This window comes from Trematomus bernacchii, unplaced genomic scaffold, assembly GCF_902827165.1.
Source record: "Trematomus bernacchii unplaced genomic scaffold, fTreBer1.1, whole genome shotgun sequence".
Lineage (NCBI taxonomy): Eukaryota > Metazoa > Chordata > Actinopteri > Perciformes > Nototheniidae > Trematomus > Trematomus bernacchii.
This window is the reverse complement of record NW_022988043.1, coordinates 23,888,260-23,901,625: the sequence shown is the minus strand read 5'-3', so window position 1 is coordinate 23,901,625 and position 13,366 is coordinate 23,888,260. Positions and strand designations below refer to the sequence as shown.

The 13,366-nt window shown below is 40.7% G+C and overlaps 1 protein-coding gene across 1 annotated transcript in view; it reads left to right on the top strand.

Moving 5' to 3' along the window:
- Window positions 1–13,366, top strand: part of LOC117472339 (amyloid-beta A4 precursor protein-binding family A member 1-like) — a 77,193-nt gene that overhangs the window by 45,519 nt on the left and 18,308 nt on the right.

Sequence of the window (13,366 nt, the reverse complement as noted above, 5' to 3'; positions counted from 1 at the left end):
GTACAATTGATAGGCGATACAAAACATTTGGTTCAGTTCCAATATTTAATAGTTTATAGTATATAAAGTGGCACCACACCAACAGTGCTCCTTTATTACTCATCCAGCTGATTTGCTGTCCTTATCGTAGGACTTAAATAAATGTATGTTAAACTTTGAAATTGCTTATTAGGGCCAGTCTTTTGGTTTTGTGAAAAAAGGCCAAATCTTTTCACCTAAACATGACCTCTGTAGTCGACAGACACTAAAGACTACATTTCCCACGGCGACAAATTAACCATCAACTAGTTGTTAATTAACATGCATATTAGCAGTATATTGGCTCTTTATTAGTCATTATAAAACACTTATTAATGCCTTATTCTTCATGACCATATTCTACAAGTAATGAGCCATTAGTTGAGAGTTTTTCCTCAATAACCCTCTAATTAGTCCTTATTTATTGTAAGTAAGGAAGTTGTTGTACATGAGCTTTGGTCTTAGCTCTGCTCAATATGTCTAAATAACTCAAAATTAGGCATTTCTATCTAAGAATATGTTCCCTATTTTAAAGTGAAGTCTTGTTCATTCCAGACTAACCAGAACCATACTTGTGCCCTTTTTATGTGCATTGTCTACAATATGGAGAGTCCTTCTGATATTGTCTTGTATTTGGCGCCCTCTAATGAATCCAGTTTGATCTTCATGAATAAGATCTGGCATAAAAGTCTCAAATCTTTTACAGATGATTGAGGTAAACAGCTTGTAGTCCACATTTAAAAGAGAAATTGGCCTATAATTTTTACAGTGGTCTTTGTCTTTGCCTTCCTTAGGCAAAATGGAAATAATTGCTTCCCTCCAAGATGGGGGAGCCCTGCCTTCTTTAAGAGTCCAATTAAAACAAGACAGAAGCAGAGGTGTTAGCTCCTTCGTGAAAGTTTTATAGAACTCTGGTGGGAACCCATCGCTGCCCGGTGATTTACTTGTCTTTAGCCTACTGATTGCAGCTTCCAGCTCTTCAACTGTAAATTGCGAAGTAATGGTGTCATTCTGTATCTCACCTATAGATGGCAATTCAAGCGAGTTCAGAAAGTTTCTTATTGTGCTTTCATCAGCTAATGGTGGATTAGAGTAGAGTGTATTATAGTACTCTTCAAATATTCTTTCTATCTCATCTGGCTCATACAATAGTTGATTAGTTTGGGGGTCCCTTGTTCTATGAATTGTATTAGAGGCTTGCTGTTTGAGCAGGCGTCTGGCCAGGAGTCTAGCTGCTTTTGAGCCTGATTCATAATAAGACTGCTTTAAAAACCTTGCCTTTTTTCTATTTCTCCTCTGAGGATCTAATTTATCTCCCCCCTTGTTTCCTTAATTTGTTGTAATGCCGATTGATCCCCTGTACTCTTATGTTTTGTCTCCATTTCTCTCAATCTTTCTATTTTGTATGTGGCTAGCCGGGCCATTTTTTGTGATGCTGTTAGGGCGATCAGCTTTCCACGGAGAACAGCCTTCAAAGCATCCCACAGTATCACACGGTCCACAATCCCCATTATCATTCTCCTCTATATATATGTGTATCTCTTCCCTTAAAGGTGGGGTAGGTAATTTTGGAGAAACCAGCTCGAGTGCGCTAGAATTTGAAAATACACAGCCGGAAAAAATCTGCCACTTCCTTACAGAGCCCCTCCAACACACACGAACGCGCACATGACCAATGAGGGCACGAGATAAGTTTGTGCACAGATGGAAGGCTGACAGGCAGGTAGGCCATCCAGTTATTTTAGCCGGGCCAGTTATTTTAATAAACTATGAATGTTTTATATCCATGTAACGGGAAGAAACTCATCTAACTGATCATTTTTATTTATTTTTCAAAAGAAAACCCACAATGGGTCACTGAGCCTCTGAATTAGCAACGAGCGAAAAATGCTAACAGATTACTGCACCGAAAATCACTCACAAAACCTTATTATTTATCTTTTCTCCACATCCCTGACATCGATTCACATCGTGAGGTGACACAGAATCGATGGGTACCCTCATTATCACTGAATTATACGGAATCGCAACGTTATAAACAAAAACAGACATCAAAACAAGTGGTGCTAGGTAGGTAAAAATGCTAACATTTTTACCTTGGCTCTGTAGTCTCTCCAAAGTGGTCTTCAATGGCATTAAAACGATAAAAACGCTGCTGAAGTTAATCCATAGGTTAATCCAATGTGTCTGTGTCCCTTTGAAATGATTTCTGATAATCCATGAGCAATGAGATTGATAATCCATGTTTTTCCGTTTCTAGATGTCAGAGCACTCTAACACTCTAAATCTAAACTCTAACTCAAAATTGCATGCGCAAAGCCCCTACCTTTTTGTTTCACAATGAGTGTGTGTGGAGGACTCCCCCTTCGATTCTATTGGCTCTAACGGTCAGAAAGAGGTGTCAACCATCAAAATCGAGCAAGGGGGGCCAGAGATATGGAAAAAAACCATTTCCACCCAAATGACCCCAGAAGTGTTTTTTTTTTGCTAAATCTCTCTAAAAAGGTCAAATGTCACTTGTTTTGCATCAATCTTGATACAGGGTACTTATTATATGTTGTACTTTGGATTCCTAAAGCTTTTAGTCTACTAACCCATCATCCAAGGGTAGTTTTCACTATAAGTAAAAAAGAATTTTCTTTAAAATAAAAAACATCTATATTGATTCTGACTTTTCTACATCCAACTCACAGGTTTATCATTACTTTGAGAAAAAAGATTATTAATTTAACCCTTTTAAAAGGGAAGATATGGTCATTTGCTCTGGGAATGTCATTTTCGAGCCTGAGACCTGAAAAACAGGCTCAGGGCTTAACAGGTTAAAACCAAAGCGTTTTAATTTGTCATGCTCCTGTTGAGGCCTTTTCTTTTTTCATTTTAGCCAGGACCTTGCTCCTTTTAACTGGATTATTCATCCCATTTACATTAAGTGACACCAATTTTATATTATTGTACCGCATTTAAATTACCCAATCCTTTGCATGCACAAAACTCCAGACAACTGAAAACTACACAGACCTGAACATCTGGCCTACATGTAGTGAACGTAGAACGTAAAAAGAAAAACGTAGACTTCCAAGATAGGGTGATTCCTCGCCACCCTAAGTCCCTGTTGGCAGGAAGAGGGGAAAGCCTCCTCCTGGAGGGCCCCTCACCAGAGGTGAAACACGCAATCTCACGCATCCTAGTAGTCCAACGGCATCCGATAGCACTTATATAATCCAAATGAAGTCGTGACAAATATATTCAGTGAATATATATATATATAATATGAATCAGTTAGTCTCGGGAGGGATCCGCTCATACTCTTGTAGCCTCTTCCTTACTCGGCTCGTGGTCTCGTCCCCACCTGCACTCCTCTCTCCGACATGCTGCCATGTCTTGGTCTGGTGGAGACGCTCCTTCTCCGGGTACAGCTCCGAAGCGTTGCGGTCTGGGATCTCCACGGAGAAACCTCTCCTCCTCAGCTCCTGCGCTGCATCTTGCGCACTGTCGTATGTGCGTGTTCCCGAGTCCCAGTGAATGCGCATCCTGTCGAGAGGAGTCTGGAAACATATATTTTTCTCCTTAAGGACCCTCTTTATTCCCACGTACACCTTGCGCTTCAGGACGACCTCCTTGCATAGTCGTGAACGAACGATAGACGTCGCCCTTCCATCAGTATCTTCTTTTCCCAGGCCTTTTTCAGTACCATTTCTTTGGTGGTAAACTCCAGAAAGTTCACCACTATGGACCTTGGCGTGCATTCTTTTCCGGTTTGCGAGCCAGAGCTCTATGAGCGTGTTGTATCTGTAGGTTGGTGTCCGGTAAAGCAAGTTCAGTTTTCAAAAGTTGATCCACAAAGTCAGACATGGAGTTACCTTCCTTCTCTTCGGGTACTCCATAAATGCGCATATTATTTCTCCTGGATCGACCTTCCAAATCCACCAGTTTCCCCTGCATGGCTCTCTGTTCTTTCATTGATTTAATCAACGCATCTAACATAGCCATGTTTACTGTCTCCGCCTCATCGATTCGTTCCTCCGCTTCTTTCAGCCTAGTTTCGTGGGCCTGGGTTAGCGCGGAGTTCGCAGAACGTTTTTGGTAAATGTCCTGCTTCATATCTTCGAGTTCAGATTTCATGTCTCCCTTGATTTCTTCTTTAAGTTTGTTTAAGTCCACTTTATGCTCAGCCCTGAAATCGCGTATTTCCTGGAGCACTGAGCGCATGGTGTCTGCCGAGTCCTGTTGTGAGCTAACGGAGCTAACGGAGCTTTGAGCGTCTTCCATATCCGGTGAATTCTGTCTTTTTAGTTTGTCACCTTTCTTTTGACTTCTAGTTCTCTTTCCCCCTCTCATTCCAATAAAAATGACATCGATTTGTATATTAATTGGCAAGTTAAGGGGGTTGGTTTCCAATCGCTATCGCGAGCTAAAAATGAAGCAGCCATCTCACTCGCCTTGCTCACCGAAGTCCCCAAAAGCTTTCCAATGAGGCGTCCATTTGTGCCACGAAGGTTTTTCATTTGAAGAGGCCCTATTGTGCTTTTTCGGGTCTACCCTCTCCTGTAGTGTGTTATTTAGATTTGTGTGTATGCAAATGGTCTGCAAAGGCTAAAATCCCTGTGTTTCTTTCCACACAACCCCCCCCCCCCCCCCTGCCTGAAACGCCTGGCTCCATTGGACTCCTTTGTTTACTTCCAGAACAAAGTGACATCACTACACTAAAAAAACTGAAGCGTTGACTTTAATTAAATGTATTATGTCAACAAAATAATATTAAGTTGAACCTAATATTTTTTTATTTAAACTGTATATTATTGCTTTCAACTAACATAATACAGTTATGTGAAATCTGTTGACGTAATACATTGAATTAAAGTCAACGTTTCAGATTTTTCAGCGTATGTTACGGCCCGTCCACACAGCAGCGTTAAAAAATCTTGGAACGCTTCTGCCCATTCACTTTGAATCGGGTGACGTCACTTTGCCTCACTTTTCGCCGAACTGCATTGTGGGCAGCAGAGCGGAGATTTTAAGGATTTTTGGGATTCAAAGTTGAGCAATGTTCAACTTTTGAAGCTGAGGTGGAAGCGTCAGCCAATCAAATCCTGTGTACGCAAATCTGACAGTTCAAGCGCTAGCCAATCAAACCGCGTGTATGCTGGGAGAGACATACCGCAGGTCATTTCCTCATATTCCAAAAAATGGAGGAGAAATTAGCGGTAGGGAATCACCCGGTGCTTTATGACCAGTCCCTATTTACCTACCGGGATATAAACCGGAGGAGCCAGGCATGGAGGGAGGTGGCAGAGACAGTGGTATGTTTTCGCCTGTTTGGGGAGTTTATATCCAGTTTACTTCGGGCTTTTTTGCTTCGTATGTCGGGGGCGGGAGATTCATGTGATTGGTTGTTGGTGCCTTGCTCGCAAAAAAACCCCAAGCTTCAGATTCGCCCACCTCCAAGATTTTTTTAACGCTGCTGTGTGGACGTACCGTAACACTCAAACTTCTATTGGCTAGCGCTCCAACACATTGTACCGTGTGACATATCTTGCCGGCCAGCTAACTAATCAAAAAAGACTTGGCTCTGGTTTCAGACAGAGGGTGAAAAGAGGTGCTGCAGTAAAACCTGACAAGTTAATAAAACTCAAAACTTTTTTTGAAACAGATTACATCGACATTATTTAGTAACACTTATACCTTAACTGAAATGTTTTCAATCAATCAATGTTTATTTATATTATATAGCCCAATATCACAAATGTTACATTTGTCTCAGTGGACTTCACAGTTTGTACAAAATATCAGTATGACAATACGACACCCTCTGTCCTTAGACCCTCACATCGTACAAGGAAACACGTCCAAAGAAGGAAAAACCCCACAGTTTAAAGGGGAAAATGGGAGAAACCTCAGGGAGAGCAACAGAGGGGGGATCCCTCTCCCAGGACGGACAGACGTGCAATAGATGCCGTGTGTAAATTGAAAATATAATACATTTACAACATAGGTAGACCAAATGTTTGGAAATGCATGTGTCTATAATAAGAAGATGAATCCACGAGGATGTCAACAATCCTGTGGGAGCCATCAGGGAAGTAGTATGATGAGAGTCAGGCAGGACCACAGAGACAGGTTCAGCCACGACTCGAAGTCCAGGACTCAGATCAGGACTCAGGATAGAGGATAGGACACAGGACCGCAGCAACAGGATCAGCCATGATTCAGGATGCCGGCGTAGATAGACACCAAAAAGAAATTTGGGGGAAGCTGGGTTATTCGGAACATGAGAGTACACAGGTACAGACAGACAGAAGGAAGAAGTAAGGTGTCCCCCAACAGTCTAAGCCTATAGCAGAAAAACTAGGGGCTGAATCTAATCAGCCCTAACTATAAGCTTTATCAAAAAGGAAGGTCTTAAGCGCACTCTTAAAAACGGATAGGGTGTCTGCCGCCTGAACACAAACTGGAAGCTGATTCCACAAAAGTGGAGCTTGATAAGAAAAGGCTCTGGCTCCCATTGTACTTTAATGGCGCGTTTCCACTACACGGCCTCGCTCGGCCTCGCTCGGTATGGCCAAGCCTCGTTAGGACTGGCTCACTTTATGGCGCATTTCCATTACAGTTTAGGAACTGGGGTAGTATCTATAGTAACGCAGTGTAGGCGGAGCCGTGACGTCATCTTCAATAAGAACCCCAGAAAAACAACACAGCCGTTAGCTGTTAGCACTCAGAGCTCACAGCTCCTCATATATGTTCAGAAACTAGACAAAAGTTAAACAAGTACAAACCACAGACTGCCTGTGTCATGGCGAATACAGTCGCTGCTTTATTTATGTCTGTATAGGCCGTTGTTGTGAGTGTGGACGGTCGGAGGATATACTGCGTTAGCTTAGCCAATCTCCATTTAGAAAACACGCATTTTAAAAGGTTTTTCGCCTGCCGTCTGTCTGCAGACTTGTCAAAGCATTAATTCATGGTTTTTACTAACCGGTATCAGTATGTTGTTACTTCGGCATAATTTTGAAACGTGTATTACAATTAAATCACGGTCAAATATGTCCATCTTGTTGTAGTTGTAGCCCCCTTGCCAGCGATGCTCTCTCTAGTTTAGCATACTCAGCCCGACTCAGCCTGGTTGTCTCTGGCCCTAGAACCACGATTTTATGAGGCCAGAAAAACTGTGAATTAGGACCCGCCGGCCGGTACTAGGCCAAGTGGAAACGCAACCAAAGACGGGCCGCTGACGTCACAGCCCTCTTAAACCGTGCTCCGCGCTGTAGTGGAAACGCGCCATTAGAGACTCTAGGAACAACCAACAACCCTGCATTCTTGGAACGCAATGCCCTAATAGGACAGTAGGGTATAATGAGTTCTTTAAGGTAAGAGTATAATCTTATCAATTGAGTTCTATTTACTAGTAATTTTACACAAACATATTGTTTTAAGTTAAAGAAACATTATATATTAAGTTATTTTAACTAAGAATTTTGTCAACAATGTACATAAGCGTTTAAATCAGCACTGGTAGCGATATTTTATACTTCATGCTATCTGCACAAACTATATCATATGAAAAGCTGAGAGTCCGCTATTGATTTTCAACTTACAATGTTCTTTTATTTATCATACAAGAACAGTGAGTTTTGATCACACAGGGATGAAACTTATACCAATAGAATCTGTGGACTCTCAGCTTTTCATATGATATAGTTTGTGCAGATAGCATGAAGTATAAAATATCGCTACCAGTGCTGATTTAAACGCTTGGTGTTAGACTTGTGTTTTGTTTAGGTACAAATCTCTCTATCTCTCTCTCTATCTATCTATAACTATCTATGGATCTATCTATAACTATCTATCTGTCTATCTCTCTATCTATCTCTCTCTCTCTCTCTCTCTCTCTCTCTCTCTATCTATCTATCTATCTATCTATCTATCTATCCAATCCAATCCAATCCATTTTATTTCTATAGCACATTTAAAAACAACAGAGTTGAACTGCTGTACATCAACAACTGTATAAAAACATAGCATAAATACATGAAAAACAGACAGGACATGAAACAAATGTAAAACACGAGACAATGAAACCAGATCAGAAGCCACAGACTGAAAAATTCTCCTACATGACGTAAAAAATCTATCTATCTCTCTATCTATCTATCTATCTATCTATCTATCTATCTATCTATCTATCTATCTATCTATCTCTCTATCTATAAGGTACCGCAGTAGACAAAAGGCGTTGCTATAGCAACACGTCATGTTTACGTTGTATTTTCTATGAGGTAAATATGACCCGCTGACGGATATAGTTATAAATGGCAATTTTCTGGGCGATTTTTTCAATCTGACTTCATATTGACCATTTTTAACAACAGAGGGTGCTACATAACACACTTTCAGTTAAAGTCACGGACTGGGAGACTTTAATATTTTATTTAAAAAAAGTTACATACAATAAAAAAACAGCTGCGGGTAAAATGTACCCGTTGGCGGTTCTAGTGTTAAGGAAACGCCTATTGCACAACATAATGTTACAGCACCAGAAACGTGAGCCTCCGAAATAACCAATCAGTTGACATACATCCTCTCTACAAAACCTAATAAACTGGCAACTGAATATATATTTACAGTATAATTTCCCCCTACTATACATACAAAAAAAATATGGGGAACACTAGAGATTATTTTGTATTGTTTGTTTGTAGCCTTTATTTATCCAGGTTAAAAAATCCCATTGAGATCAACGATCTCTTTTACAAGGGAGACCTGCGGTACATTGAGTTACACATATAAAAACAAACAGAAACAAAAAGGACATCACAACATAATTACAGGGGTATGCATTAGCACCTATTTACATTTACAGGTATCCAATAATATTTCATCCAGTCGTGCTTTAAAATGATGCAAGGGAATCAAAATGCTGAGTTTCAATATTTTTTGCATAGTGTTCCAAGCTAGAGGAGCAGCGCACATAAAAGCTTTAGCACCTAAAACAGTCCTAGCACTTGGCACATGTAATAAAAACACATCCTGTGATCTCAGGCAATAGCTACTTGCCACTCTCCGTGAGATCAAGGAGCAGATATAAGAAGGTAGTTTACCCAGCATGGCTTTATAGATGAATATGTACCAATGACTGAGCCTCCGAACAGTAAGTGAAGGCAGACCTGCCTTGGCATACAGGGTACAGTGATGAGTAAGTGCTTTACAGTTAGTAACAAATCTCAGAGCACTGTGATAGGCGGCATCTAACCTTTCCAGGCAATGGGCAGGTGCATTCATGTAGATCAAATCACCATAGTCTAGCACAGGTAAAAAGGTCACAGTGACTAGCCTTTTCCTGGCTTCAAAAGAGAAACAGGACTTGTTTCTGAAAAAGAAACCTAATCTAACCCTCAGCTTTTTAAGCAGATTAGTGACGTGAAGTTTAAAAGTAAGACAATCATCAAGCCAGATACCAAGGTATTTGTAACAGCTAACCACTTGGAGTACTTGTCCTTGCATAGTCAAAATATCCAAAGCAGTCTCTGGAGTCTTTTTAGCTTTAGAAAAGAGCATTACCTTGGTTTTCTCAACATTTAAAAGAAGCTTTAGTTCAGAGAGCTGAGTCTGAATAATGTTAAAAACAGCCTGTAATTTAACGCCAGCCTCCTTAATGGAGGGACCTGCACAGTACATCACGGTGTCATCCGCATAAAAATGCAAAGTAGCTTCATCCACATTTTCACCTAAACTATTGATGTATATGGAGAATAAAAGTGGACCTAAAACAGAACCTTGAGGAACACCATTAGCAATGTTCAACCACTCAGAAGACAGCCCATCAAAGTGAACACATTGGGACCTTTCAGAGAGGTAGTTCACAAACCACCCCACTGCATGGCTGGATAAGCCAATACTGAGTAGCCTCTGCTTTAAGATGCGATGATCGACGGTATCAAACGCTTTGGAAAGGTCAATAAACAGAGCTGCACAACTCTGCTTTTTATCTAAAATACTTGTAATGTCATTCACCACTTTCATTGTGGCAGTGATGGTGCTATGTTGCTTTCTGAAGCCTGACTGATGTTTTGACAGGATGTCATTTGTCCATAAAAACACCTTTACCTGTTCACTCACTAGGCGTTCAAGAACCTTAGCCAGAACTGACAATTTAGAGATGGGCCTATAATTATTTAAAATAGTTGCCTCCCCTCCTTTCAGCAAAGGCAGGACATACGCTGACTTCCACAGTTTTGGAATTGTGTTTGTGCTGAGGGAGAGGTTAAAAAGAGTAGTGAGAGGTGGAGCAATAAAATCTGCAGCTATCTTTAAAAAGAAAGGTTCCACGTTGTCCGGGCCGGCCGGTTTCTTAGGATCTAACTTGGTTAAAGCTTCACGAACAACATCAACAATAAAAGGAGTAAAACTGAAAGGGTTTTCCAGACCACATTGTTCAGAGTCACAGACTGTGGTGTTCACAGAAGCAGAGTTAGTCACAGAATCAAACAGAGAGCCACAGGACACAAAATGCTCATTAAAACAATTTAACATAGTAGCCCTGTCCGATATAGAGCCAGATGCTGTGGTAATGCACGGAGGTAGCTCATTTCGGATCTCACCGGAGGATATCGATTTTATGGCTTTCCAAAATTTCCTAGGATTATTTAGGTTTTCTGTAGTAACTGACAAATAGTACTTCGACTTAGCATTTTTGACATGTGAAGTGAAGCTATTCCTTAGTTGCCTAAAACGCAGCCATTCAACCTCTGAGTCTGATTTCCTAGCCTTTGCCCAGGCCTTGTTTCTCTCATGTAGGAGACTGGACAGTTCAGCAGAAAACCAAGGATTGTCTCGTCCCTTTACTCTAAAAGTACGTAGGGGTGCATGTCTATCAATGATCTCCATAAAACCAAGATAAAAATAAGACCATGCAGTGGCTACAGCACAGTGGTCACTCACATCATTTGCAAATACTCCCACAGATGAGTATTTATAGGGAACATTAGTTAGAATGAGATCAATTAGGGAGGATTTATTAGGGGACTTAACGTTAGGGCGAGTAGGACTATCTACAATCTGAGTAACATTCAAAGAGATACAAAGGTTTTTAAAATCCTCTGATACTGCAGTTAACCAGTCCCAGTTAAAATCTCCAAGTAGCACTATTTCCTTGTAGTCTAATTGTGATAAAAGTGTTGCTAGTGAAGACAAGGAGTCCTTGACAGCTGAGGGGGGTCTGTAACACCCTACCACCATGACTTGTTGCCCCTTTGCCACTTCTATATTTAAGGCTAAAAATTCGAATTGCTTATTGACAGATTTGGAGATCAATGTGGTTACACTGAACTTATTCTTAACATAAATGGCAACTCCACCACCTTTATTAGGCCGGTCGGTACGATACACATTATAGCCATTTAAGGATATGTCAGAGGCCAAAATAGTTTTATTTAGCCATGTTTCTGATAACACAATGACGTCAGCGTCAGTCGAGCTTGCCCAAATGCGGACAAAATCTAGCTTACCTAACAGACTGCCCGTGTATTGAACACTGATGCTGCAGGAAAGAAAGCCCTCTCTTGATTGTGTATTTTATTAAATCACGTGAGCCCATTTTTTACACTGAAACCTAAAGAGCTTAATTTCAAAGAAATCCTAAAGTAAAGGGAGATTATATTCAACATATTGAAAAGGAATCTAACTTCGATACAACAAACAAATGTTAATACCTAGGCCGTCTCCGATACCGAACTCCGGTGCTGATAAGGCTCCGGTGAACGGCCGTCCAATCTTTTTAGGACTTCAAAACCCCCCAGAATCTACACGCAAGATCAACGTAATCTGCTTAGGGGGAAGTTTACAACGTGGCCTCTAACACCACGCTGCCCGTCGTATCCCTATTTCTGGCACTCCAGCCACGGATGTCCGACCGCTAGGATAGCAAAACGGTGTGTATGGTGTAGTAGGTGTTGGTGGGCTGGTATAGAACCCCAGAGCAGTATCAAAACTGCCCCTGGAGGAGAATCCCTCTGTTAATGGGAGACTCCCTGGTAATTAGGGCAGCTTCAGAACCCACAGTCCCTAACCCCACCCTCTCTTGATCCCCAAATATATCAATCAAAACAATGCAAATGTAATATCAAACACAGCCAGAGTCAAACATTAATATCACAGCAGTGACATTACCACATCAGCAGAGCATATGTCATATTTCAACATTCATCAAAACCACCTCAACCACAGTAACCAATGTGAAACTATAGTTTAACCTTAGCAGAGTTTCTATTCCCCTTAAACAATTTAAATCCAAATTATCAACTAATGTCAGCCTTTTCCAAGGAAGGGTATTCTTACCTCACTCTAAGACCAAGCAGATACCTTCAGAGACCACGAGAGAGAGAGACCAGGAGTTTGGGTCGAAGTGTACAAAGTACAAACCGGATTTATTAAGGTTTTAACAAAAATTGAGGATTAAAAAGAATCCTTAAAAAATAATAAAGACAACAAGTCAAAATACAATAGCAACAGGTTCACAAGTCTATTCTCCTCAAGCCGTCCAAAAGACCCCAAGCCCAGGCCCAGGGCTTCAAAAAAGCCTTGTTCCTTCTTCTCCATCCTTCTTTATAGTCTTCTTCCTCCTCCCTCTCTGCATCAGGTTGTCTCCCCCTTTCTCTCTTTCAGTCAGAAGGAGGTCACAACTGTTCAACTTTTAATTATTGAACATTAAAAAATGTAAGGTTTAAAAATTAAACAAATACAAACTTATAGTAATGATATGTAATTTTAAAGAGAGGGAATATGAAAATGTTTCATGAAAGCAGAACACATTGTCAATGTCATGTCTTTAGAATCAAATTCTTTTCTTTAAACATTTCAATTTCAAATATGCAAACTTTATACTTTAATTCATTAACAGAGACTTCATTTATTAACAGAGACACATATGGGCAGCTTGTCTCTACGATTCGCTGGCCCAGGAAGTTGATTTGAATCTGTGCGTAGGTCGCCTGCATCCTGTGCCTCATTGTCTTCATACCCGCTGTAACCGCTCTCAAGGTGTCAAAAACCACAAGCGCCTTCTCTGAATGGTAGTTGGAACTTCTACGCTTTTATTGCACCATCTAGAATGTGAATGTGTATAGGTCAAAAGTTCAGGATGTTCTGTCTCGCTTCACATGCCTGGTTTCATATGCCTGAAACAACAAGATGGAAACATACATCCTTTCCATTCACAGCCAATTTAGCATCTTTGTATCAATGGTAAGCTTAATAGAGGTAGGTGAGGTAAAGGTCAGGTATGACACGGCCACTTAAACAGCAGAACTGTCAACAATATCCATTGTGTACCTTACAAGAATTACAATTCTTATGG